General features: G+C 41.6%; 1 protein-coding gene and 1 pseudogene across 2 annotated transcripts in view; one reads left to right on the top strand and one right to left on the bottom strand.

Moving 5' to 3' along the window:
• The window catches only part of LOC108516342 (AP2-associated protein kinase 1), a 176,356-nt gene that overhangs the window by 126,888 nt on the left and 22,729 nt on the right, over positions 1 to 26,739 (bottom strand). The window lies entirely within an intron of this gene.
• On the top strand, positions 13 to 1,590 carry LOC108516343 (UDP-GalNAc:beta-1,3-N-acetylgalactosaminyltransferase 1-like; annotated as a pseudogene).

The raw sequence follows: 26,739 nt of genomic DNA, 5'->3' as shown, positions 1-26,739 counted from the left end.
GAGCTGCTAAGGATGGCTCCGGCTCTCTGGACAGCCCCAGCTCCCTGGACAGCCCTTCCAAGTAGGATGTCACAAGGATCCCTCACATGGGATCTCCTGTTGCTATTGCTCCTGAGTTTCCTTGTGATGTGTTACCTCAGCCTTCCCCCACTACAATGTGACAGAACACGTAAACTGGATGTGCTTCTGGAGTATGAGACAATTTACAGACAATACCTTCGCTTTGCATTTTGAGAGCATTCAAACTGCTCTCATCAAAACCCATTTCTGTACCCAGTGCAATGGCTCATGCCTGTAATCCCAACACTTTGGGAGGTTAAGGCAGGAGGATCACTTGAACTCAGGAGTTCGACACCAGTCTGGGCAACAGAGGGAGATTCCATCTCTACCAAAAAAAAAAATTTTTTTTTTTTTAAACAGCCAGGCATGGTGGCATGCGCCACTAGTCCCAGCTACTTGCTGGGAGGATCGCTTGAGCCCAGAAGGTCAAGGCTGCAGTGAGCCATGATCATGCCACACTGTACTCCAGCCTGGGCGACAGAGTGAGATCCTGTCTCAAAATCAACCAACCAACCAACCAACCATTTCTCGTCATCCCAGTAACCCCCATCCCTCAAATATGAAAGCCACGCAAGCCACTGGAGTTACTTGAGATGAAAAAAAAGTTTTGATGGAGATAAGAGATTCTTACGTTATATCTGAAAGGGAAGACAAAATGTTAGCACTGTGCTCAGAGGGTGAACACCTTCTTTATGGTGACATAATGCAACCAGATGTTTTGGATACATATAATAACATGACCTTGAAAACCATTATGGTATTCAGGTGGGTAACTGAGTTTTGCCCCAATGCAAGTACATCATGAATACAGACACTGATGTTTCCATCAATATTTGAAATTTAGTAAAGTATCCTTTAAACTGAAACCAGAGAAGTTTTTCACAGGTTATCCTCTAAGTAACCATTATTCCTACAGAGGATTTCACCAAAACCCCCATATTTTATACCAGAAGTATCCTTTCATGGTGTTCCCTCCATACTGCAGTATGTTGGGTTATATAATGTCCAGAGGTTTGGTGCCAAGGATCTATAAATGATGAGTCATGTAAAACCCATTAAGTTTGAAGACGTTTATGTCAGGATCTGTTTGAATTTCTTAAAAGTGGATATTTATACTCCAGGTTCTCACTCTAGTGCCCAGGCTGGAGTGCAGTGGTGTGATTTCAGCTCACTGCAACGTCTGCCTACTGGGTTCAAGTGATCCTCCCACCTCAGCCTCCCGAGTAGCTGGGACTACAGGTGCACACCACCACACCCAGATAATTTTTGTATTTTTTGTTGAGACTGGGGTCCTGCTATGTTGCCCAGGCTGGTCTCAAACTCCTGAGCTCAAGTGATCCACTTGCCTCAGCCTCCCAAAGTGCTGGGATTATAGGTGTGAGCCGCTACGTCCCACCCCTTTTCTTTTTATGTAGAGTTGATGTGGATGTCTGTCAACTCAGATGTGTGATTGCAGCCCATGACTTTTCTTTCAAGGAGATCATCACTTTTTGGTAGATTATGCTAAGGAACATCACACGCCATTATTAACTTCACATTCTACCAAAAGCCTGGAGACGGACGTGACACTTTGTGGAAAGTGTTAAAGTTGTGGAAAATTCATGGGGAGGTCCGTGTGCTAGCTTACACTGAACTGAAACTCATGAAGAACCCACAAACTAGAAACTGGAGGGTTAAGGTAGGATTTATTTTGACAAAATTCAAGTCAGGCTCTTTAAAGATGATATTCAAAAGAATTAAATATAAAGTAATTGGTGGTTTTTGCTAATGAAACTAATGAGACCAATTTGAACATGTCCATAGACTAGAATTTCTTAAAAGTGACACTGAATTATAAGCTCATTAGTCCATAATAAGAAAGCAATGTAGAGTTTTATTTAACAATCTAGTCACTTAATTTTGTGTATAACTTATGTGGATTACCAATTAAAAAATATATATAGTTCTGTGTAAGGAAAAAAACTTCACTGAAATTGTATCAAACACAATTTCATCTGTTTTTGGTCATTTAGAAGGTCCTTCACGATGCTGCAGTATTTCAGAGTTATCAATTATTATTCAATATTACCTCACACTTTCTGGGTCTGTAAATGTTATGACAGCTTCAATACCATATAAACAGAATAGCAAATCACTCTTTACATCTGATGCTTTTCCAGTTATTTCACTGATAATTATTGATAGTTCCATTAATGTAAAGTCTTAGGTTGTCATTGTGTGTCAGTAATCTCTCGGACTTTGTTAAACATTTTACTGTGGTAATAGAGAGAGAATTAAAGCAAAAAAAAGCCTGAATTATTGCCTTGTTTTTAAAAATATAGTCTGCAATGTGTGTGTGTGTGTGTGTGTGTTTGTTGTTGTTTTGAAACGGGATCTCACTCTGTCACCCAGGCTGGAGTGCAGTGGTATGATCATGGCTCACTGTAGCCTTGACCTCCCAGGTGCAATCGGTCCTCCCACCTCAGCCTCCTGAATAGTTGGAACTACAAGTGTATGCCACCACATCCAGCTAATTTTTTTTTTTTGTAGAGACAGAGTCTCACTATGTTGCCCAGTCTGGTCTTGAACTCCTGGGCTCAAGGGATCTTCCCTCCTTGGCCTCCCAAAGTGCTAGGATTACAGGCATGAGCCACTGGGTCCAGCCTCCCCAATGTTTTTAGATGTCACTGTCTCATTTTTCCACCTGGAAATTAGGAATAATATAGAATGCATGCAGTATGTTTCCTTTTGGAAAGTACTTTGAAGACAAAAAAGAAAGGAGAGAATCCGGTGGCTAGAATATTATGAATATTCCAGGATTGAGTTGGAAAGAGAAGACTGAAGACCAAAGCTGCATTCTTAATCTGTCTCAGTTTTTTTGTACTAACCATCAGTTTGTGAATAAAGAGGAAAAAAGGAAAAAGGAAAAAAATTTCATGATTCATGAGAAGTCAAAATACCAACATTAATAGGAGTTTGGAAGAAGCTGATTCCAACTTTCATGGATGACTTTGAGGGGTTCAAGACTTCAGCAGAGGAAGTAACAACAACTACAGATGTGGTGAAAATAGCAAGAGAACTAGAATTAGAAGTGGAACCTGAAGATGTGACTGAATGTCGCAATCTCATGATCAAACTTGAACGGATGGAAGTGGCTTCTTATGGATGGCAAAAAACGTGGTTTCTCGAGGTGAATCTACTCCTCATTGTGATGTTGTGAACATTGTTGAAATGACAACAAAGGATTTAGAATTACATCAACTTAGCTGATAAAGCAGCAGCAGAGTTTGGGAGGGATGACTCCAATTTTAAAGAAGCTACTGTGGGTAAAATGCTATCAAACAGCATCAAAAACTCCAGACAACTCTTCTTCTTCTTCATGAAAGGAAGAGTTAATGGATGTGGAAAACTTCATTGTTGTCCTATTTTAAGAAACTGTCACAGTCACCCCAACTTCCAGCAACCACCACCCTGGTCAGTCAGCAGTTATCAGCATCAAGGCAAGACCCTCCACCAGCAAAAAGATTACGACTCACTGAAGGCTCAGATGATTGTTAGTCTATTTAGCAATAAAGTATGTTTAAATTCAGGCATGTACATTTTTTAGACTTTACACTTAGTAGGCTTAAAACACTTAGTAGACTATAGTACAGTGTAAACATAACTTTTATATGCACTGGGAAACCAAAAAATGTGTGTGACTCGCTTTACTGTGATATTTGCTTTATTGCAGGGGACTGGAACCCTGCAATAGCTAAAGTGTGCCCAAGTATACCACTGGGTGTTTTTAATATTTCTTCATATTGTACACAGTTCTGAACTCTCTGACATATTAAAAACTACTTGTGTGACTCATACAACTGCAGCCTTAGCATTGATAGCATAAGCTGTGTAACTGGGCTCAGTAGAGAGTTGTCTGATAAGATGAGTCTGTAGCCAGAAGCAATGCTTGTTTATAGGTGATTCAGCATAGAGGCAGTTTATTGGGACTCCAACTGACAGCATCTTAGAGGCAAAGACAAAGGATGAAAGAGCCAAAGATAGAACAGAGCCATCAGCCAAAGCCCCAAGAGGCACTTATGTCCAGAATAAACTGGGTGGACCCACCTTGAGCCCTAGGTGACCAAAATAGGAGCCCAAGGGTTACAAGCTACAGCCAATCACTATTCTCAAGAGTATGACTAGATTTCAGTTAACCTTTGCAAAGACAAAACCCAAAGACCATAGGTAGTGAGTTAAAAAAAAAAAAAAAAATTGGCTTATCTGCCTAAATGGACCAAATGGTTCACTTTCTCTTGGCTTCATTTTAGCTCCAAGGGGTGGAGTCTATTCACTTTGCACGTCTCAGTTTGTTGCTTCAAATGGATGGACACTAACATTAGGACATGAAAGTTTGGTAAGGAACAGGATTTATATACAAAGTATCACCTAAAAAATACTTACTGATTACAAAGTGAAAAATAGTAACTTAACAGTGGAGAAGCCTGGCAGATACCAGTTAACTAGATGATTTAGGTTGTTTATCAGTGATGGGACAAGTAGGCATCAGGACCTCTTGTTATGATGCACCTAGACAGACACAACATTGCAGTATCCCAGTCAAAAACACATACCTTAAATCTAAGCACAGGGAACAGCAAAATCACTCAAACTAAGGAACATCCTATAAAGTAGAATTGGCCTGTACACTAAAAATGTCAAGGTCATGAAAGACAACGTAAGATTAAGGAGCTGTTCCAGATTAAAAGAGATTTAAAAGACATGACAAGTAAATACAATGTTTGATCCTAGATTAAATCCTGAACTGAGGGAAAATGTTTTTCTTTTGCTACAATGGACATGACTGGAACAATTAGTAAAATTTGAATAAGCAGATTAGATAACAGTTTATATCAAAGTTAATATCCTGATTGTAACATCTATACTTTGTTTTTTATTTAGTTTGTTTTTTTAAGGAAATAAACACTAAAATGTTTATATTATATACTGTAAATAATTGTAAAGGGATATTATATATTATGTGGCTGACTTTTAAGTAACTCAGAAAAATATGTGAATAAAGATGGAATGATAAAACAAATGTAGCAAAATATTAACCACTGGTGAATCTGGGTGAAGAGTATATGGGAATCTTTTATATCATTTTTCTACTGTTTATGTAACTGAAATTATTTCAAAATGAAATTTTTAATTAAGAAAAGAAAAGGACAAGAGGAGTGAAAAGTCCAGCCCCCTGAGGCGTTCCTGGCCACAGAGACTCAGGGTTCTGAGGCTGGCCTTCCTCCTTTGGCACTGCAGTGACAAACAGGATGAGCAAAGACTTGGGAGCTGTGCAGATCTGGGTTCCAATCATTGTGCCTCACACAAACTAAGCTCACTAAAAAAAGATGGTATTTATTATTTCAAATTTTTAAAAAGCAACAGAAAAATATGAAAGGCTTCCTCATTCATTTTATGGAGCAAGTTAAGTACAGCCCTAATACCAAAACTCTGGCATTCAGTACAGGAGAAAAGAAAACTATGTATTATCCCATTTACAAATTACTAGTACATTGAATCAGACAGTACATTAAAAGAATAGGACACCACGGCAAAATCAAGTTGGTTCAAAAAAGTAAGGATGAATGGATGGAGGGATGGACAAATACCAAGCAGTTCATTAAAATAATTTATCAGTTATGCAAGTAAAAAAAGACAAAGACTTAGAAATTCAATAAAGAGGCATTTTCGATATTTGAACATCTTTTCCTTACTTTTAAATGTTTATTTTTCCAGTGGGACTGTTTGTAACTTTTCTGATTACAAAAGTAATCATGATTATTGTAAAAATTTTCAAGTAATGCAGAAGTGGGTAGAATAGAGTTTCCTCACAGTCCATAACACTGTGGAGTCTTTCCAGCTTGTGAAAGCATCTGTACAAGTAGGTAGATCTTGTAGCAAGAAACAGAGGCGAGAGAGAGAGAACCCTATTCTGAGAACAAAAGGCAATTCCTCTGTTAGTTTGCAGGCTCTCACAAAGCATACCACTGATAAAATGGAGTCCACACTATCACCTCCCTTTCCATGATCTTCCCCCTCCTGCCTAACCAGCCATCACTCCAGAAGGTCGCAAATCCACATGTGAGTCACTTCAGAGCAGCTCTCCTCACATGTAGGTTCCCACCACTCAGATACTATCCATCCTCAGCTATAAAGGGCTCTGTGTAGAAAGATAACAGGGTAAAAAATATAAGATTTTAAGAGAGAACATTTAGGAATACAATTTGAAAGATGGGGAAATTAGAGAATTAAGGAGATACTGTGCAGAATTAAAATCATCATCATCATCATCTGCTTTGCAGACTACACAGTGTTAAGAAGCTTATTATTTAGAGAACATTTGTGTTTAAATTCTCCGGTGTTTCAGGAGTTGGCAGCAGGTTTTCAGAACTCAGACATCATTTGAGTCACGGACAGAATTGGAAGCCTGATGCACTGATGCTGTTTTCTATCTATGGCTGAAAAATGAGGCATTTTCCGATAATAAGAGATACAGAATCCAAGAGGAAGCATACCCACTTCTAGTTTCAAATAACTTCCCTTGCAAAAGGCAAAGATCCTTCTGAAACTAGGTTAGAGAGTCTGATCTCATCCCTTCAGAAAACCAGACCTCAAGGTTGCAGTAATCTGACTCTCCAGTGTTATTCTGACCAACTTTATAAAAACAAAAGCTACCTTTGATGCACCTCAATGCCTAGTCAACTCACCAGAGAATCAAATATTAAAAATTAATCAGGCTGGTCAGACACCATTCAATGTCAGGCAGATTTACATAGGAGATGGAGCTCTGGGGTGACGCAGAGTGAATGCTTATCTTTCATGTTGTCATGAACTTGCACAATTTAGCTCACGGCCTATTTCTTCTCCTGGTCATGTCTAATTCTGGGTGGGCAGCTCTGCAAAGGCTGAGCAGCCAAGCTTCCATGTGGCCTCATTGCTTTCATGCTTCTCCTCTCCAACTGTTCCTCTCCTCCTCTAGGGCATGACACCTCCAAATGCTCATTGCTAACTCATCCTCTTATCTTCTTGCCCCACCATAGTATCAGTGGACAAAATCCACAAGCTGGCAAGGTTCAAAGCCATCACCTCTATTCTGAAGTAGACACTGAAGGAACATGCGAGCTGACACAGGGGTGGGATTTCACAGGATGGAAAAGGAAGAGAGGAACACACCAGGCTGAGGCAGAGACTTTAAAAACATGCAGAGGATGACTGGGGAAGTGGCAAGCAGTCCAGCGGGGCTGCACCTTAGGGTCCAATACAGCTCTAGCTCTGGCACTGCTTCTCCCGGGTGCCACACCCCAACTGCACCCCAGCCTCTCTGCATGGAGTCCCTCAGATACCTCACACTAAACATACCCTAGCCAAAACCTTTCTCCTTCTTGACTCTAACTTTTGGCTAATGGAGCCACCATGCTTTTGGTCAGTCAAGCTGAAAACTTAAGTCACCTCAGACTCTTCCCTCTCTGTCTCAACATACAGTACTTCAAGAATTTGCATCAATGCTTCTCCAAAATGCTCTTGAATCCATTCCCTACTCTCAATTCTTCCTACCACTAATTTCAGCCTTATGTCTCACCTGGGCTTTTTGTTTTGTTTTGTTTTGTTTTGTTTTGTTTTGTTTTGTTTTGAGACGGAGTCTCACTCTGTCACCCAGGCTGGAGTGCAGTGGCCGGATCTCAGCTCACTGCAAGCTCCGCCTCCCGGGTTCACACCATTCTCCTGCCTCAGCCTCCTGAGTAGCTGGGACTACAGGCGCCCGCCAACTCGCCCGCCTAGCTTTTTGTATTTTTTTAGTAGAGACGGGGTTTCACCATGTTAGCCAGGATGGTCTCAATCTCCTGACCTCGTGATCCGCCCGTCTCAGCCTCCCAAAGTGCTGGGATTACAGGCTTGAGCCACCACGCCCGGCCTCACCTGGGCTTTTACAGAGCCCCAGCATGTGCCACACAAACTCCCACTCTTCCCTGGAGTCAGTCCAGTCCTTTTGTCACTATGAAGCCCTCACTACCCCAGCAGTTTGTCCCCTTTTTTCTTGCTCTCACATTGCTGTGTACTTACCTTTACTACTAAAAGCCAGCACACAGAATGATCACTACTTAAAACATGTCTGTTTCCTCCATTCAACAACAAATTTCTCAAGGGTAGACACTGTGTTTTGTAACTTCGGAAAAAGATGCCTCCCAAGCATCTTACATGGTATCTGAACATAGCATTTCACAATGAAATCATGGTAAACTAGTGGAAACCCTAACCATTCTCCCTGCTCTGCCTTTTCCTTCTTATGCAATTTTTTTCTAACTTTTTATTTTGAATTAAGTATAGATTCACAGGAAGTTGTGAAAATAGTGCAGAGAAGACCCATGTACCCTTCATCCAGTTTCCCCCAGTGGTGACATTTACAACATCAAAACCAGGAAACTGCCACTGGCACAATCCACAGAACTTATTCACTCCAGGCTGAGGCAGAGACTTTAAAAACACGCTGAGGATGTTTTACACCAGTTTTACATGCACTTACATGTATGTGTAGTTGTATGTAAATTTATAATGTGCAGATTTGTGTAACCACAACCACAGTCAAGATACAGAAACTGTTCCATCACCACAAAGATCCCTTATGCTGCCTGTTTATAGTCATCCTCCTCCCCTACCTTCCCCTGGCCCCCACACTGCCCCTAATTCCTGGCAACCACTAATCTGTTTTCCATCTCTTCTACGGACACTTTCAACAGTGTCCCATCGCCTAGAGAAGAAGGTTCACAGACCTCATCTGTGGCATTCAAGGCCTTTAGGATGTGATCTAGAGCTACTGTTCAACCCATTCCTCCCCTCCACCCCCATAAACTCACTATTCCAGCTACACAGGACAATTCACTGTCCTAGGAACATGCTTTGCACTTTCCTCCCTTTGTATCTTTGCTCATGTTGTTTCTATGTCTAACCTTCTCTCCCTGCTTATTCACTCAGAAGAGCCATCTTTAAGGTTCAGCATAAATATCTTATTTACAAAAAGCTGCTTCCTGATTTCTACCATCCCCAAGCAACTGTTTTTTCTCATCTCTGTAATCCCTCTCTTATAGCACTCAAGTCACAAGATTATTGTGTGTCCATGTCTTCCCCACTTGACCACGAACCAATTGAACACAGGGATGTGTATTATTCACTTTTGTCTTCACAAGACCTCAGCAATTTGACGCCACAGACTTTCACAAATCCTTCCCTTGTACTCCCTGTCACTTGCTGCACTTAGTGCTGGAGATACAAAGATAAATATCCCCTGATGAGACTTACGGGCTAGTACCTCAATGTCTGACTCACTGAGGATACACATAGCAACTTCTTGAATGAATGAATGATAAAAATCTGGAGGTCACTTGAAAACCGAAGGCTCAGTGATCTAGAACAGACATACATCATCCTGCTGCCACTGAATGGCACTAGAAGCCACCAATCATTGATCACTCAATAAATGCTTACAAAGTGACTACTGCATGACAAGCACCTCTCTACGTGTTGGAGATAAAGCAATAAACAAAACTGACACAAATCTCTGCCCTCATGGAGCTTGCACTCAAGCAGGGAGACAGGCCATAAAATAAATACATACATTAAAAATTAGGTTAGAGGCTAGGTGTGGTAGCTCACACCTATAATCCCAACACTTTGGGAGACCTAAGTGGGATGACTGCTTGAGCTCACAAGTTCAAGACTAGCCTAGGTAACCAGGTGAAACCCCATCTCTACAAAAAATACAGAAATTAGCCGGGCATGGTGGTGCACGCCTGTAGTCCCAGCTACTTGGGAGGCTGAGGTGGAAGGATGGCTTGAGCCCAAGAGGCAGAGGTTGCAGTGAGCCGAGATCGCACAACTGCACTCCAGTCTTTTCTCAAAAAAAAAAAAAAAAAAAAAAAGGTGGGTTAGATTGTGATAAATGCTGTGGAGAAAATAAAGCAAGAAGGTTTGACAGGGAGTGTTATGTGGGGGAAGAGGGGGAAGAATTTCAAATTAAGGGTCAGAGAAGGGTTCCCCAAGAAGGTGACATATAAGCAAAACTGTGAAGGGGTGAGTGGGCATAGCATGGGGCTATTTGGAGGAAAAGAACCCCAGGGAGAAGGAAGGACAGGCAGGAGCACACCTGGCATACTCAAGGACTAAAAAGAAGGGTGGAGCAGGTGAATATCAGAAAATGAGCACAGTAAGATAAAGGTAGGAGGAGGAGTCATCGTATGGCCTTGTAAGAAACAGGAAAGACTTTGCCTTGATTTCTGATGATACTTTAATGCTTTATCTCTTCTACTTTTCTTTCCCATGAGTATTTGGTTATTCTCTATGACTCCCACAAGCCCCCAAAATAGTACTCAGTAATAAAATAATTTATCAAACACAGATAACGACCACTGCTAGCTACCGGATACAAAATCTATTAAACATGGTCATCAAGAGGTGGGACAGTATCATTAAAGCCTTCTAGATTACACTTATAATGAGTCAACCTATTTCTAACTCAGTAATTTTTTTAAATTGATTTTACCTTGACTCATAAGAGTAGTGATACAAGAGAAACTCTCTCTTCTACAACTCAATGAATCAGGCCAGTGGTTGGATCATCCAGCATGTGGGCAGAGATTAGCCATGACCACTCAGCTTGCTGTGAGCAGACATATGTTCTACAGCAGGGAGGGGGAAGAGCCTGATAATCTCATCAGGTGGAGCTGGTCAAAAGAACTGTCTTATGGGACCTCGGGGTACAATGGCAACAGGGGAACATATGTTTCCTGCCCCCAGGTCCTTTTAAAATAAACTAAAGGCACACAAAAATAGAGAAAAATATGCATTTGGGTTGGAAACCAGAAAGGATGCCATCCCACCTGCCTAGAGAAATATCTGCTAGATTTAGTCAAGATGAAGCAGGACCAAAGAAGGCCCAGCTAGCTTTCTAAGAAGCAATGTGTCCTGGCAATAAACGTAGGCAGCAATAAATGCAGGCAGCATCTGCAGGACACAAAAGAAGGCTAGGTCAGCAGACACAGAACTGATACAACACAACCCAAGGCCCACACCAACAGCCTTCCTCAGAGCCTTGAGCAGATATTCACCCACCCAGCTCCTTGCCCAGGCCAACAGCTTGGCAGAGAGAGTAGCACTCAAGGGCTGGGTCTGGCATGGGCAGCCAGTGTAAATTCAGTCAACCTAAAATTTCCCCTTGTTCCTTCATTTGAATATGAAGAAGACAGAAACTCACAATTATCTCTCTAAGAATTCATCTCCCATGAGATTATGGTGATGACTGTAAAACTATGTTCAGAATAAGATTTAAGGAGTCAGTGTAACTATGATACTTAAATAAGTGGTTTTTAAAATGGGATTTCTGAAATAGGTAAGACTGAATGGAAATTAAAACTTTGAATGCTGGTTTAAATAGTAATGGAGGAAAGGAACAGCAAATTGAAGACTATACAATCAAATTGGAAAAGCAAAACAAATTCCCCAAGAACTCAGAGAAATGTCAGAAGACAAAAATGAGATAGAGATTAATTTTAACACAGGACAGAGAAAGAACATGGCAAATTAAAAGCTTGGGCTTAATAAAAAAAATTCTTAGAAATAATAAATTCAGCAAAGTTGCAGGATACAAAATCAGTTACATTTCTATATACTAACAATGAACAATATGGAAGGGAAATAAATCCATTTCATTTACAATAACATCAAAAACAATAAAATAATCAAGAATAAACTTAACTAAGGAGATGAAAGACTTGTACACTGAAAATGACAAAACAATGCTGAAAGAAATTAGAGAAGACACATACAAAAGGAGATATCTTGTGTGTATGTGGATTGGAAGACTGGTTGTTAGGATGTCAATATTATGCAAAGCAATCTACAGGCTCAATGCCATCCCAATAAAATAGGCTGGGCACAGTGGCTCATACCTGTAATCCCAGCACTTTGGGAGGCCAAGGCAGGCGGATCACTTGAGGTCAGGAGTTCAAGACCAGCCTGGCCAACATAGTGAAACCCCATCTCTACCAAAAAACACAAAAATTAGCTGGGCATGGTGGCAGGTGCCTGTAGTCCCAACTACACGGGAGGCTGAAGTGGGAGAATCACCTAAACCCGGGAGGGGGAGGTTGCAGTGAGCCAAGATCGTGCCACTACACTCCATCCTGGGTGACAGAGTGAGACCTTATCTCAAAACAAAAAGAAAATACCAATAAAACGAAAAATCCAGGCCGGGTACGGTGACTCAGGCCTGTAATCCCAGCACTTTGGGAGGCTGAGGCAGGCAGATCACCTGAGGTCAGGAGTTTGAGACTAGCCTGGCCAACATGGCAAAACTCCGTCTCTACTAAAAATATAAAACTTAGCCAGGCACGGTGGCGGGTGAATCATTCGAACCCGGGAGGCTGAGGCAGAAGAATCATTTGAACCTGGGAGGCAGAGGTTGCAGTGAGCCAAGATCGTGCCACTGCACCCCAGCCTGGGTGACAGAGTGAAACTCCGTCTAAAAAATAATAATAAAAATAAAAAATAAAAAAAATCCAACCTAAAACCCACATGAAACCTCAAGGGACTCTGAATAACCAAAACAAATCAGAAAAATAACAAAATTGGAGGTCACATAACTTCTGATTTTAAAACTTACTATAAAACTACAGTCATCAAAACAGTGTGGTACTGGCATAAAGACAGATATAGAGACCAATAGAATAAAATAGAGATCCCAGAAATAAACCCTCACATACACGGTCAAACGATTTTTCAGCAAGGGTGCCAAGACCATTCAAGGGGGAAAGGATAACTTCTTCAACAAATGGAGCTGGGAAAACTGGATACCCACATGCAAAAAAAGGAGGACCCATTCTTACCTTATGACTACACAAATATTAACTCAAATTGGATCAAATATCTAAAAAGTTAAAACTACAAAACCCTCAGAAGAAAACATATGGGAAAATCTTCATGACATCGAATGTAGCAATGACTTCTTGGATATGATACCAAAGGCACAGGCAACAAATGCAAAAATATGCAAATGGAACTATAGCAAAAATTAAACACTCTTGAGTTATCAAAGGACAACTAGCAAAAGAGTAGAAAGGCAATCCATGGAATGGAAGAAAATACTGTATTTATAAATCATACATCTGATAAGGAGTTAACATCCAAAAAATATTTAAAAATTCCTAAAATTCAATAACAGCCCTATTAGAAAAATGAACAATGGACTATAAATAGACATTTCTCCAAAGAACGTATACAAATGAGATATACAAATAGCTAATAATAAGCACAGGAGAAGATGCTCAACATTATTAGTCATTAGGGAAATTTAAATCAAACAACAATGAGATTATCACTTCACACCCACTAGGATAGCTATTATTAAGAAAAAACAGCAGAAAATAACAAGTTTTGGTAAGGATGTGGAATAATTGGAACCCTTATGCATTGCTGATGGGAATGTAATATGGTGCAGCTGCTGTGGAAAACGGTATGCCAATTCCTAAAAAAATTGAGCACTGAATTACCTTATGATCCAGCAATTCAATTTCTGGGTATATACCTGTTATGGCTAATATTAGGTATCAACTTGACTGGATTGAGGGATGCCTAGATGACCGGTGAGGCAGTTTCTGGAAGTATCTATGAGGGTGTTGCCAGAGGAGACTGACATTTGAGTTGGTGGACTGCAAGGGGAAGACCCACCCTCAATGTGAGTGGGTACCATCCAATTGGCTGCCAACATGGCTAGAACAAAGTAGGCAGAAGGGGGATAAATAGCCCGCAGAGTCTTCTCGCTGTCTCTCTCTTCCCATGCAGGTCTCTTTGCTTCCTCTCCTCCTGCCCTTGGGCATCAGACTTCCAGATTCTTCTGCTTTTGGACTTTGGGACTTGTACCAGTGGCTTCCTGGGGGCTTTTGGGCCTTCGGCCTCAGACTGGGGGCTGTACTGTCAGACAACATTGAGACTTCCTTGGTAAAACTTATACAGCACATGGTTTAGAGTTGGTTGTGAGGCTTTCGGGCTTGGACTGAGCCAATATTGGCTTCTCTCTCCCTGAGCTTGCAGATGGCCTATCATGGGACTTTGGCTTGTAATTGTATAAGCCAATTCTCCCTAATAAACTCCCTTTAGATATACTTATACCTTATTGGTTCTGTCCCTCTAGAGAACCCAAATACAATACCCAAAAGAACTGAATGCGGGGTCTTGAAGATAGATACATATACCCATGTTCACAGCAAGATTTCTCACAACAGCCAGAAGGTAGAAGCAATCCAGCCATCCATCAACAGATGAATGGATAAGGAAACTGTGGTATAGACACACAATGGAATATTATTCAGCCTTAAAAGGGAAGAACATTTTGACATATACTATAACATGGACAAAATTTGAAGACATTATACTAAGTGAAATAAGCCACTCACAAAAGGCAAAATACTCTATGATTCCATTTTAGATGAGGTATCTATGTAGGCAAATTCATAGGGACAGAAAGTAGAATGATGGCTGCCAGGGGCTGGGGGGGACAAGGGGAATTGGGAGTTAGTGTTTAATGGGCATAGACTTTCAGTTGGGATGATGAAAAAGTTCTGGAGATGGATGGTGGTCATGAGTGCACAATAATGTGAATATACTGCACGTTGTGCACATGTACCATAGAACTTAAAGTGTAATAAAAAAATGTTATTCAACTGGGGATTTATTAATATATAAAGTCTTTCATCTGTTATAGAGAAAAAATAATGTGAATGTACTTAATGCCATAGAACTGTACACTAAAAAAGGATTAAAATGGTAAATGTTATATTATGTATTTTACTACAACTTTTAAAAAAGGGCTTCGGTGTAGAGTCAGCAGTCCTTCTACCTGTTAGTAGACAACTTTGTGGCAAGTTGCTTAAACTTTCTCAGAAGTAAAATGAGGTAACAATAGGACTGTGGAGATAAATGAGATAATTCCAATAGACACTTACTACATAAGCACTAAAAGTCAGCTCTTATTATGAAGATGACTATGAGAACGGCACAGCTGGCTCTAGACGTTTCACCAGAAAACAACAACAGTTGTATTTCTGAATCATTATCTAGGGAAGAATGTTTTCACATTCTTTGATATTTTATGATAAAGGTTCTTTCTAGTATCGTCTCTATGGCCCTTGTCCCCTTCACCGTTCAACTCTAAACCATGTGCTGTGTAAGTTTTACCAAGGAAGTCGCAATGCTGTCTGAGGAGGCAGGCCAATCCTTGGAAAATGAAAAACTGGTACATTCATACCAAGATGGAAGACATGAGCCAGTTTATAGAAAGCAAGTCAATGACAATCTCCCAGTTAGTCAAAGCCTTCAAAGGTTTTGTGTCCTCCACTCTACTATGACGTCAACTTTATGTTTTAGTCAAGGTTAAAGTACTATCTGGAGAACTGCTGACTAGGCTTCTGGACCTTTAGAAGTATCAGTGTCCTTAAGGGAAAGCAGCATTTTAACAAAGCAGGTTAGCCATGTGAAATGGCCTGAGCTCTAGATCTGGAGACCAGGAAAATTCAGTGTAAGTGGGTAATTCAAGGTCTCATAATGCCCATCACCTCCCTTAGTCCAATGGCCCACTTTAAGACAGGCATCTTGTCAAGGAAGATGAGATGCAAGCATCTGAAGGCACAGACTTTGTGCAATCCCAACAGCTCCTAGAATCACACCCCAAATCATGGGGCCAATGATCAAGAACCCTAGGAAGAGGGGAAATCACTTCCAAGCTACAGCACCATGACACAATAAGAAATATATATTTGGTCTTTGCCCCTGATTCCTGACACAGAGCACCTAAAACCCTTGTAGTAATTTCCTGAGTGGCAGGGGTGATAGGAGCATCTTTTGTTAATATTTGGTCTTAGTCCCTGTTTCCTAACACAAAAGCTTCTAAAACCCTTGAAATCTCCAGAACACGAAGAGTATCTTTTTGTTAAGTGAATGAAATGGCTAGTGGCTGGGCTTCCTAGGTAGCTTCTGGGTGGGGGCTGGTTGGCAGGGAACTCAACCATGTGATTAGAAGGTTAGAACCTTAAGTCTTACCCCTAGCCTCTGAGGAGTTGCAAGAGCTAGAGATGGAGTTAATCAACAAGGGCCAATGATTTAATCAATCATATCTATGTAATAAAGCCTCCATAAAAACCCTAAACAAAGGGCTTTAAAGAGCTTCTAGATAGCTCCACATGTGGAGGTACCTGGAAGGTGGCATGCCCAGAGAGCGCATGCAAGCTCCATGCCCCTTCCCCTATCCCTTGTCCTATGTAGCTCTTACCTGGTTGTTCATTTGTATCCTTTATAATAAACTGATAAACCTAAAGTATTTCCCTGAGTGGTGTGAGCCACTGTTGCAAATGATCCAACAGGAGGAAGGGGTAATGGGAACCCCCAATTTGTAGCTAACCTGGTACCAGAGGCTTGCAACTGGCATCTGAAATGAGGGCAGTCTTGAGCCCTTAATCTGTAAAATCTGATGCTAACTCCAAATAGACAGTGTCAGAATTAATTTGAATAGTAGGACACCCAGACAGTGTCTAGGAAGTTAAAGAATGGATTATTAGTGTGGAAAAAACTTAAATTTGGTGTCAGAAATGTGAGTAGAGGAAATGGTTTTCCTTTTGAGCACCATTATCAGGTGAGTCAGCTCAGAAGACAAGCAACAAAGAATTCGTTAACAAAGGTTAAAATTACTAAAATGCCTATTTCTGTTTCACTTATTGTCCACGAAGAGGAGAGAGAAATACCAAAGAAAAACAAAATACTGGTGAGAAAACAGGCTGAAAACAAAGGCAAGGAAGAAGAAAGAGAAGAGGAAGGGCTCATTGAAGGAAGGCAGACATGGAGTCACACAGGGACAGGTGTAACAGCTGGAAGGAGGAGTCTAGTAAACTATCTCTCATGAAGCCAGACCTGGTCAGGCCATTCCAGTCCTGCCCCGTGGAGCTGGCATTTCAAACTGAGAGCTTCCCAAGGGTGGCAGCAACAGTGTAGGGGCCCAGGTGAGGGATTGAGTCATGCCATTCTCCATGGCATTTTGTTTCCTTCTCTCCCAACCAGGAAAACAAAACAAGAACAAAACCTTTGCTCCCAACACCCTGTCTCCTTCACCACTCTGGTAGGTTGAATAATGGTTCCCCAAAAGAAAGGTCCATGTCCTAAGCCCAGAAACCTGTAAATGTGACCTTATATAGAAAAAGAGTCTTTGTAGGCTGTAATTAATTGAAAGATCTCAAGATGGGGGTCATCCTGGATCATCCCGGCAGGCCCTAAATCTAATGACAAGTGTCCTTAGAAGAGACACTCAGAGGAGAGACACACAGAAGAGGAGAAGGTCATGCAAAAACTGAGACAGGGCCTGGAGTGATGGAGCCACAAACCAAGGAATGCCTGGAGCCACCAGAAGCCAGAAGAGGCAACAAATGTTTCTGCCCTGGAGCTTTTGAGGGAGCACAGCCCTGTCAACACTTTGATTTCCCACTTCTGGCCTCCAGAACTGTGAGAAGGTTAATTAATTTCTACTGCTGTAAGCCACCCAGTTTGTGGTCATTTCTTACTGTGGCCCTAAGAAATTAATATGACCCCAACCACGAGGGAAAAAACAAAACATATTGCTGTCCCCTTTCCTCATGGACACCACCAAAAACCTTCTTCCTTCTAGGGTCTTCACTTACATAGTCTACCAAGGAAACCGCATGCCCACTGGTGCTGTGCTTTCCATGTGGACTTCGACCTCAGCTTAGCTATTCCTCAGAACTTTGCAGAGAAGCCCCGCAGGCCAGAACAGTTCAGTCCTGCTGGGCACTCAGCTGACCTCGTGTCACTTGGGCTCTGATCCTTATGAGAGACACAGAGGATGGGAGGCAGGGTATGTTATTTTGCTTTTTAACCCCATACCATTTAACCAAATGGAAATACAATTCCCATCTACATGACTCAAAAGATAAAGACAGACCACAGTAGAAGACATTTTAAGAACTGGCCTGGGGAGTTTCTAGAGGAACCTGAAACACAGGATTTCCTGGGAGGACCTCCCCAATCCTCCCTCCTCCTCACTCCTGGGTCTTGCTTTCTCTCATTTATTTTCTTCATTTCTTTCTTTCCTGTTTCTTTTTGGCTATGAATTTCCTCCTATATGAAAGAAACTATATTCACACACAAAGAAAGTGGAAACCAAGAAATTGTGACAGTCAACCCTACTGCACTGGCTTCAACTCCTATACTTTTACAGCTAAATTCACTTCCAGGACTTGAAAACTTACTGGTGGGAGTTCAGTGTCTGCCTTCCCCACTAGACTGTAAGCTCTAGCAGAAAAAGGCCTATACCTGTTTTGTTCATCATAATTTATGCAGTGCTTTCAACAGTGCCATTATGACCAGGGGTTTAAAATGTGTTTGTGGAATTACCAGTCTATATCAAAGGTTAAATACTAAAATGGTAAATTTTATGTTAAAGCTAAACATAGTGACTGGGCGTGGTGGCTCATGCTTGTAATCCCAGCACTTTGAGAGGTCAAGGCAGGCAAATCACCTGAGCTCAGGAGTTCGAAACCAGCCCGGGCAATATGGCAAAACCCTGTGTGTACCAAAAAGTCATTAGTGGGTACCACTTTCCTTTTTGGGTGATGAAAATGTTTTGGAACTAGACAGAGGTAGTGGTTGCATAATATTGTTTGGTTTTGGGTTTTGGTTTTGTTTTAGAGATGAAGTCTTGCTGTTGTCCAGGCTGGTCTCAAACTTCTGGGCTCAAGTGATCCTCCCGCCTCAGCCGCTTGAGTAGCAGGAATCACAGCCACCAGCCACCATGCCCAGCTGCACAACACTGTTAATGTACTAAATGCCACCCAACTGTTCACTTTAAAATGGTTGATTATGTTATGTGAATTTTGCCTCCATTTTTAAAAAATAATGAAAAGAAAATGGTGAAATAAACTTGATTTTGCCATTGACAATAGAGTTCAAAGTAAAGTATACATAAAAAGCTATTTTTTATGACTTAATCACCAGAGTACTGCTGGTGGGGCCCAGGGTGTAAATCAGCAGTAAATCATCATGGACACTCATGATGTTGAACTGTCTAAGTCCCTGTTGTGGGGCCGTCCCCGTCCCATGCACTACAGGATGTTCAGCAGCATATCTGACCTCCATTCATTTGATGCCTGTAATAGCCCTCCCTGAGGCATGACAATCAAAAATGTCTCTAGACATTGCCAAGTGTCTCCTAGGGGGGCAAAATAGCCACAATTGAGACCTACTGGTCTAAATGGAAAAAGCCTCTCTAGCAATTACCAAGAATTTGTTCTTTTTCTATCCCTTGTATACCTGCCAGTGTGACTCACTGTTTCCTGCCAATCCTACCAGCCACAAATGACCTATCTGTGAACTTCTGACACCTGGTTATAATTCCCTTTTTCTAACCCCAAGCTACCCACGAGGGACCCACATGCTGCTTTCTGCCTGTGCCACTTGCCAGGCCACAGATTTGCAGGGGCCCTCATCCTAACCCTGGTGCATAGTAACATAGCTCCACTAGGGCCCATAAGACAGAAGGATGTCCTTAAGGTATAGGTCAAGGAAATAGCAAACCTACTGGTTTGACAAGTAGAACAGAGCCTTCCTGTGCCTAGGCCCTCATTCTCCATTCTCAATCAAGAACAAAATTCCAAACCACCACATCACCCCCAAACAGGGTAACAGGTGAAATGAAAAGGTTGAAAACCCCTGTCCCTAGAAGATATAGGTGAATATTCAAGGAATTCAATTATATCTAACTTTGAGGAACACAATCAATTCACATCGAGTTGCTTTGACATTAATCTTTCAGAAAACCCCACAAGCTTGAGAGGAGAAACGGATTCTAATCCCAACTGAACCAAGTTGTGTAGCTTTGGACAGGCCATTTAATCCTCTGGGCATAGTTTTCTCCTTTGCAAGATCTGTGAGTTAGGCTGTTTGAATTCTAAGTTTAATGTATTAATTTAATACCTACTTCCTAAATACCTACTTATTAAAAGCATATAAAAAGATGAGTGAGAACCTAACCCTAACCATACCCTCAAGGAGTCCAAGTTGGGTCAGGGATGAAGGGAGAATGGCTTAGAAGACAGATAAATAAATCACTATAGTAAAACGCAACAAATCTTAAAGAGGTATGTGCCGCATGCTCGAGTGTACGAGAGTGCAAACATCAGGAACAACTAATCACATGTAAAAGAAGTCAACAGACATTCCCAGCAGCATGCTGTGCCTGCACCTGGGAAGGGATAAAGTGAAGCGCTGGAAGCATTATGGGCATAAAGGAGGCAACATTTAATGGAGATGCCTCTGTTATTCTGGTTTGTGAACACCTAGAAAGAATACACAAGGAATAAACCATTTCCAACTCAAAGATTAGGCTTCTTGGCTGACAGCGTCATACCTCCTCCTTTACCTCAAGGCGGCAGAGCAAAGATTCAGGGAAGGAGTCCTTCATCATTCAGCGATCTCTGAGGTGAAGGGCTTCACTAAGAATTAATCATTAGTCTAGTGATAAAAAAGAACCACAAGGCAACCAACCTGACCAGGAGGGCGTAAAAGTGAAAGGTGAGCAGGAGCTCCCAGCAATAAAATACAAAAAGCAAATTCAAAACCAGCTCCTAAAGATGCCTCTACAGCAACCATTCAAGGTCTTTTTTGTCACAAAGCCAAGACCGAAATGAGAAGAAAGAATTCATATATACTTAAAATTAAAAATAAGTAGATATATAAATAAACATATAATACTCAATATATTAATATATAAGTAAAATACATGCAAAAGAAAAATTGGTTCCTTTTAATAAGAGGAAATTAAGCTGCCAAATAAATGCCACAAATTATAAATACCTAACAATAAAAACAACTTAGCTCCACAATCAAGCCAAAGGATAAATCATCCAACTTGCTCCGTCCTGCTCCTGCACCAGCCAATATCACTTGCATCACTAGGCCTCTGATGCCATATTTTCCTACACCCCAGTGGCTCAGGGCAGGAGGTCAGAACTTTCCTTGCTCTCCTGAGTTGACTCCAAACCATCACTCCTCCACCCTCATGTAAAAATTCCTGCTCCTTTGAGCTCATGCCACGTGGCTACACTGGCTTCCACCCTGCCTTGCCTTTGTACTTCCCCCTCTGGCTCAGTCTCTAACATTCACTGATGCCTATAGCATCCTGGCTTCTCTCCACTGTAACTCCTACCATCTTTCTGGGTAGTCTCAAAATCCACTTATTCCTAAACTGCAGCCTCCAGATTTCTTTACAACACTGACCTTTGGTCCTCTCAATGACCTACATCCATGGCCACCCCCTTGACCTTGTCAACACAAATCTTAAACCTCAATCTCCCCCATTCTGACACACCCTCCAAGCCTTCCATTCTCTTAGGCTTTCATTCTGGCCTGACCATCCAGTCCTCCATGCTCTGACTCTTCCATTTTCTTTCAATCAACCAATCAACCCCCTGCTTGGACAGGCTTGTCTCCCCATTCTGGCCCCATGGTTGACCATCTCCACCACTCCTTTGATTTCTGTGCACCCCTAGCATCCCCTCACACCTCCCCAACCTCGAATCAATGCTAAATCCACCTGCTCCGTTCCTAACCTCAAATCACACAGCCTTGCAAGACTGCCTCATGGTGTCCATCCTGGCCTGGGTCCTTTCCTTGTCCTTGGTTAGTTCCCTCTCCCATTCTCCTCGATGACTAGCCCAACCCTCAGGAGTATCCTCAGCCCCATACTTACCATTATCCTCGGCAGACAACTTTGCCTCCTTATTCCAGAAAATTGAGGGTATCTGTTATGATTGCCTTCAATTCCCACCCCACCCCCAAGGCTTCCCACTACAAATTTATCTATATCCATACAGATTCACTCATCTCCTCCTGTCTCAGAGTGTGAAATTTCCTTCTTCTTTTCCAAGGTTCAGCCTTGATCTTATTCATCCATCCACCCATTTAATCAACAAATATTTACTGTGTGCATATTCTATGACAGCCATGGTTCTAGGCCTGTGAATAAAACAGACAAGCTCATATAAAGTTTAAGTTCCAAAGAGGAGAGACAATACACAAACAAGCAAGTTATATAGCAGAGCTGAGGCAGGGAGCGCTGTGGGGAGGGAGGAGTTGCACATTTTAATAGAATGGTCAGGGAAAGACTCTCTCAGAAGGTGACATTTAAGCAAAATAGGTGAGGGAGAGCAAGCTTTGGGGCTACCTAGAGGACACATTCCACAGGCAAGGGGAGCAGCAAGCAGAAGAGGCCTGAACAGGGAGGTGCGAATCTGCTCTGCTTTAAGAAACCATAAGAAGGAAGCCAGAATGGATAGAGAGCAATAACCAGAGGAGAAGAGTAAAATAAGAACGCAGAGAGGAAAGGGTGGGGCAGAGCGTAGCACTTTCTAGGCCACAGCAGGATTTGCAGTTTTACTCTGAGTGAGATGGGGAATCACTGGACGGTTCTGAGCAGAGGAGTAACTAACATGGAATGATTTGCACTTTAAAGGATCACTCTGGCTACTGTGCTAAGTAGACTGAGGAGGCTCAGGCAGCAGTGGAGAGACCAGTGAAGAAACAGCTGCCATCATCCAGGCCAATGACAGGCTGGCCCAGAGAGACAGCAGCGAAGGCAGTAAGAAGTGGTTGGACCTTGGCTGTATTGTGAATATAGAGCAAACAGGATTTTCTGATAAACGGAATGACAAGAGGTTTTTGGCCTGAGTATCTAAAAGAATGGAATTGCAATGTTTAAAAATGAAGACTACTCCATTTCCTCCTGTCTCCTCTGGGACCTTGCTCCATGAGGAACTACCCTCACTTCTGTTTTAACCTCAATCTCTCCCCTGACCTCCTCTCTCTATCCTGGTGCCTTCCCATCAGCCTACTGATATGCTCAAGCATCTCCCAAGCTACAATCTCTCCCTTTCTTTTCTTATGAAAATTTCTCAAAGAAATAGTCTAGACTTGGTGCTCCCACTCACCAACTCACTGAAATCTATAATTCTGTTTCCATCACTCTTCTGAATGCTCTTGCAGAGGTCAATGCCACTCCACTGGCCAATCCAGAGGACACTTTCCAGTCTTTATCCTACTTGACCTCTCTGGGATATTTGACCCTCTTTACTTCCAACTTTTTAACTGTGTTGGATCCCATGTCTGCGCGACACTGGAGTCTACTGATTCTCCTCCCACCTCTCAGGAAATTCCTTCTCTGTCACCTTTAAGGGCTCTCCTTACTAAGCTACCCCTTAAATGTTGCTAAGCCTAAATTCCATGCTCAGCCCACTACTTTCCTGACTCTTGACTAGTGAATTTTTAAACTTGAATACAAGTATCCCCGCATGGACAGCTTCAAACAAATTAATGTCATGATACTTAACTTTCCTAGGTATCTTTCCTTATTCCTAGGTATCTTTCCATTTCCTTAAAATGATTTGCCCAAGTTTCCCAAAGCCCTTAGCCAACTTTAACGAAATAAAATTTTTAAAAAGCATACCCTTTGCCCAACTCTCACTGTGGTGTATCCACCAGGGTGTAAAAAACACCACAGCCCTGTATATATACTCATAGTACTTCCTGTCTTTCTCTGACATGTGTATTTCTTTTAAGGAGGATGCACAGTGTTAGGTGATATACTAGTCCATGCTGGGATGTTCTGAATTCAAGTATATAGTAGAGTCGAGTGGTAGGAGTAAAGGCAATTTTGGTTAGGCGCGGTGGCTCGTGCCTGTAATTCCAGCACTTTGGGAAGCGAAGGCATCACCTGAGGTCGGGAGTTCGAGACCAGCCTGGTCAACATGGTGAAACCCTGTCTCTACCAAAAATACAAAAAAATTAGCCAAGCACGGTGGCGCGCACCTGTAGTCCCAGCTACTTGGGAGGCAGAGGCAGGAGAATCACTTGAACCAAAAAAAGCGATGAAGGTTGCAGTGAGCTGAGATTATGCGACTGCACCACCCCAGCCTAGGCAACAGAGCAAAACTCCACCAAAAAAAAAAAAAAAAAAGTACAAGCAATTTTGACAGACCTCAAATGAGATGAACAGAAGCCCTAGTAGAAGTCCAGCTGAGCCCTCAGTTAACCCACAGAATCATATGCAATTATAAGCTGTTGTTGGTTTAGGCCACAAGGTTTTCTGGTGGTTTGTTACACAGCAATAGATGACTAAAACACAATCCAAGCACACTACAAACTGATCATGGCCAACTATGAACATGTTGCCTCCCCTCATTAAACCTGTATTTTCCCTCTTTCAACCTTCCCCCTCTGCTGTGTAACGCAGCTCAGTAGGTGCCACTTCCATCTCACCCTTAGTTAGGCACTCAAACCGAAAGCCTGGAATCACTCTTGATTCCACACCTCCCCTCCACTCTGAATCCAACCAGGTACCAAGGCCTGATGTTATGATCACCAAAATATTCCAAGTCTGCACTTCTTTCTGTTGCTATCACCACTCTGCCACTCAGACCCTCACGGTCTTGAACCTGGATCACGTCAACAGCCTCGTAAGTGCCCTGCCTCCAGACTCGGCTCCCTCTGGCACCTTTCAGAAATCTAACTCAACTGCTTTTCTGATCATGCCAGCCCCTCTGACAAACCCTGAATGGAGGGCTGGGTGCTGTGGCTCATGACTGCAAGCACTTTGGGAGACCCAGGTGGGAGGACTGCTTGAGGTCAGGAGTTTGAGACCAGCATGGGCAACATAGCAAAACCCTGTCTCTACAAGAAAAAAATATATTTTTTAAACCCCACAACTCTGAATGGCTCCTATACTACTCAAAGATAAACTTCAGACTCAGGCTGTCTGTGATCGAGAGCATGCCTTTCTCCTCAGGCCTTTCCAAGGATGGCTGCCAACAAAAATCATAAAGGAAAAGACTGACATACTTGATAGCACAGAAATTTAAAATATCGACAAAAAGCCCACCATTAACAAGGTAAATGACAAAACAGAAAAAAAAAACAAAACCTGCAATGTATATAACAAAGGATTAATGTCTTAAATATGTAAAGAACTCCTATTAAATCATTAAGAGACAAGTGCCCTAACAGGAATATAAGTAAAGGAACGTAAACAAAAATTCACCATAAAATAAATATAAAAAACAGAGAGGGAAGGAAGGAAGAAGGCAGGGAGAAAAAGAAAGAAAAGAGAAGGAAAGAAGGGAGGGAGCAAGAGGAGAAAGGGAGAGAGGGAGGGAACACATTTAACCACATAAACAAGATGGAAGTATATACAAGTTTAATTTTTCTGGAGGCCAGTTTGTAATTTGCATCAAAAGGTAAAATAAGCATATCTTTTGATCCAGCCATTTCGCATCCAGAAATTTATTCTAAAGAAATAATAGAACAAGTACTCAAAGGCTTAAAAAATATTCGTTACAGCTGTTTTGTAATATCTATAAAGTAACATAAATGTCTAAAAATAGGAAATTGGCTAAGTAAATTGCAACACCTCCAAACAATGGACTAAAATTGATGATGCAGACCTTTAACACAGAAAGAGAGTTGCAATCTATTGCTAAGTGAGAAAGCAGATTATAGGGGATGATGTGGAGTATATTCTTTTTGTAAAGTCTTGAATAATAATATAATGTCAAAATATTAACAATGACAATCTATGGGACTATGGGTAACACCTTCTCTTTTCGTCCGGCTTTATCTTCTAATCTTTCCACTATTATAATAGATTAATTTGCATGTCCAAAATAATTTTAAGACTTCTTGATTGCTTTCTTCCATATCAACCAAAGATTATACAGTATTTGGAACCAGCATTCATTTCATTGCTTCAAGTTTTCTAGTTCCCAACTTTAACCTCATCTAAGAGTCTCTAGCAGGGCCCTATTGAGACATAAGCACATCCAGCACTGAACAGTAAATTACAATCCTGGAACCCTCTCTGTGGCTTCCATAAATAGAAATGGAATAACCGAAACAATATTATAACAGTGCTTAGAACAATACCTTACACTGAATGTGTGGGGCAGAGACTGAAGAGGGAGGGTTGGAAGAGTAAGGGAAGGGATTGCAAGAAAAAAGAAAACAGAAATAAGTTGAGACTCTTCAGAAAAATGGTTATAAACACATTTCATTAACAGTAAGTGTCAAACGGTAAGCCGTTATCTCTTCCAAACTCAACCTTTCTAGAATGTGAGACATAAAAAAATGGTTTCTGTGCCAACAAGAGATATAGAACACATGTATCTTGATCACAGACAAGACCCTTGAACTCTCACTAAGAGCCTCTTTATCGTCACACATAGTTCTAACAAGCTTAGTCATCCGGTGTCCAGTCCACAGCAGATTAAAAGCAGCAAATTAGAGGAGTAGTGCTAATTCAGGAAGGCACATGGATAGCAGCAAGAAGGACAGCTAACAGTCTCATAAGGAAGCAGAAACCACCATAAAGCACAAACATGAAATTCAAAAAGATAGCAATCCAGGGCCATTTCATTGAAGACCAAGCTGTCTGTCTCATCCGTATCAAGCAAACACCCTAACAGATCTATAACAAAACAGTAACACTCTAATAAAATGCATTCGTAAAAATTAAAGAACCAGAAGATGTTAGAGTTGGAAAGTAACTTCACTATCTAGTCCTCACTTGAC

Source organism: Rhinopithecus bieti, unplaced genomic scaffold (genome assembly GCF_001698545.2).
Source record: "Rhinopithecus bieti isolate Rb0 unplaced genomic scaffold, ASM169854v2 scaffold_36315, whole genome shotgun sequence".
NCBI lineage: Eukaryota > Metazoa > Chordata > Mammalia > Primates > Cercopithecidae > Rhinopithecus > Rhinopithecus bieti.
The sequence above is the reverse complement of the archived record's forward strand: the minus strand, read 5'-3'. Positions and strand labels throughout refer to the sequence as shown.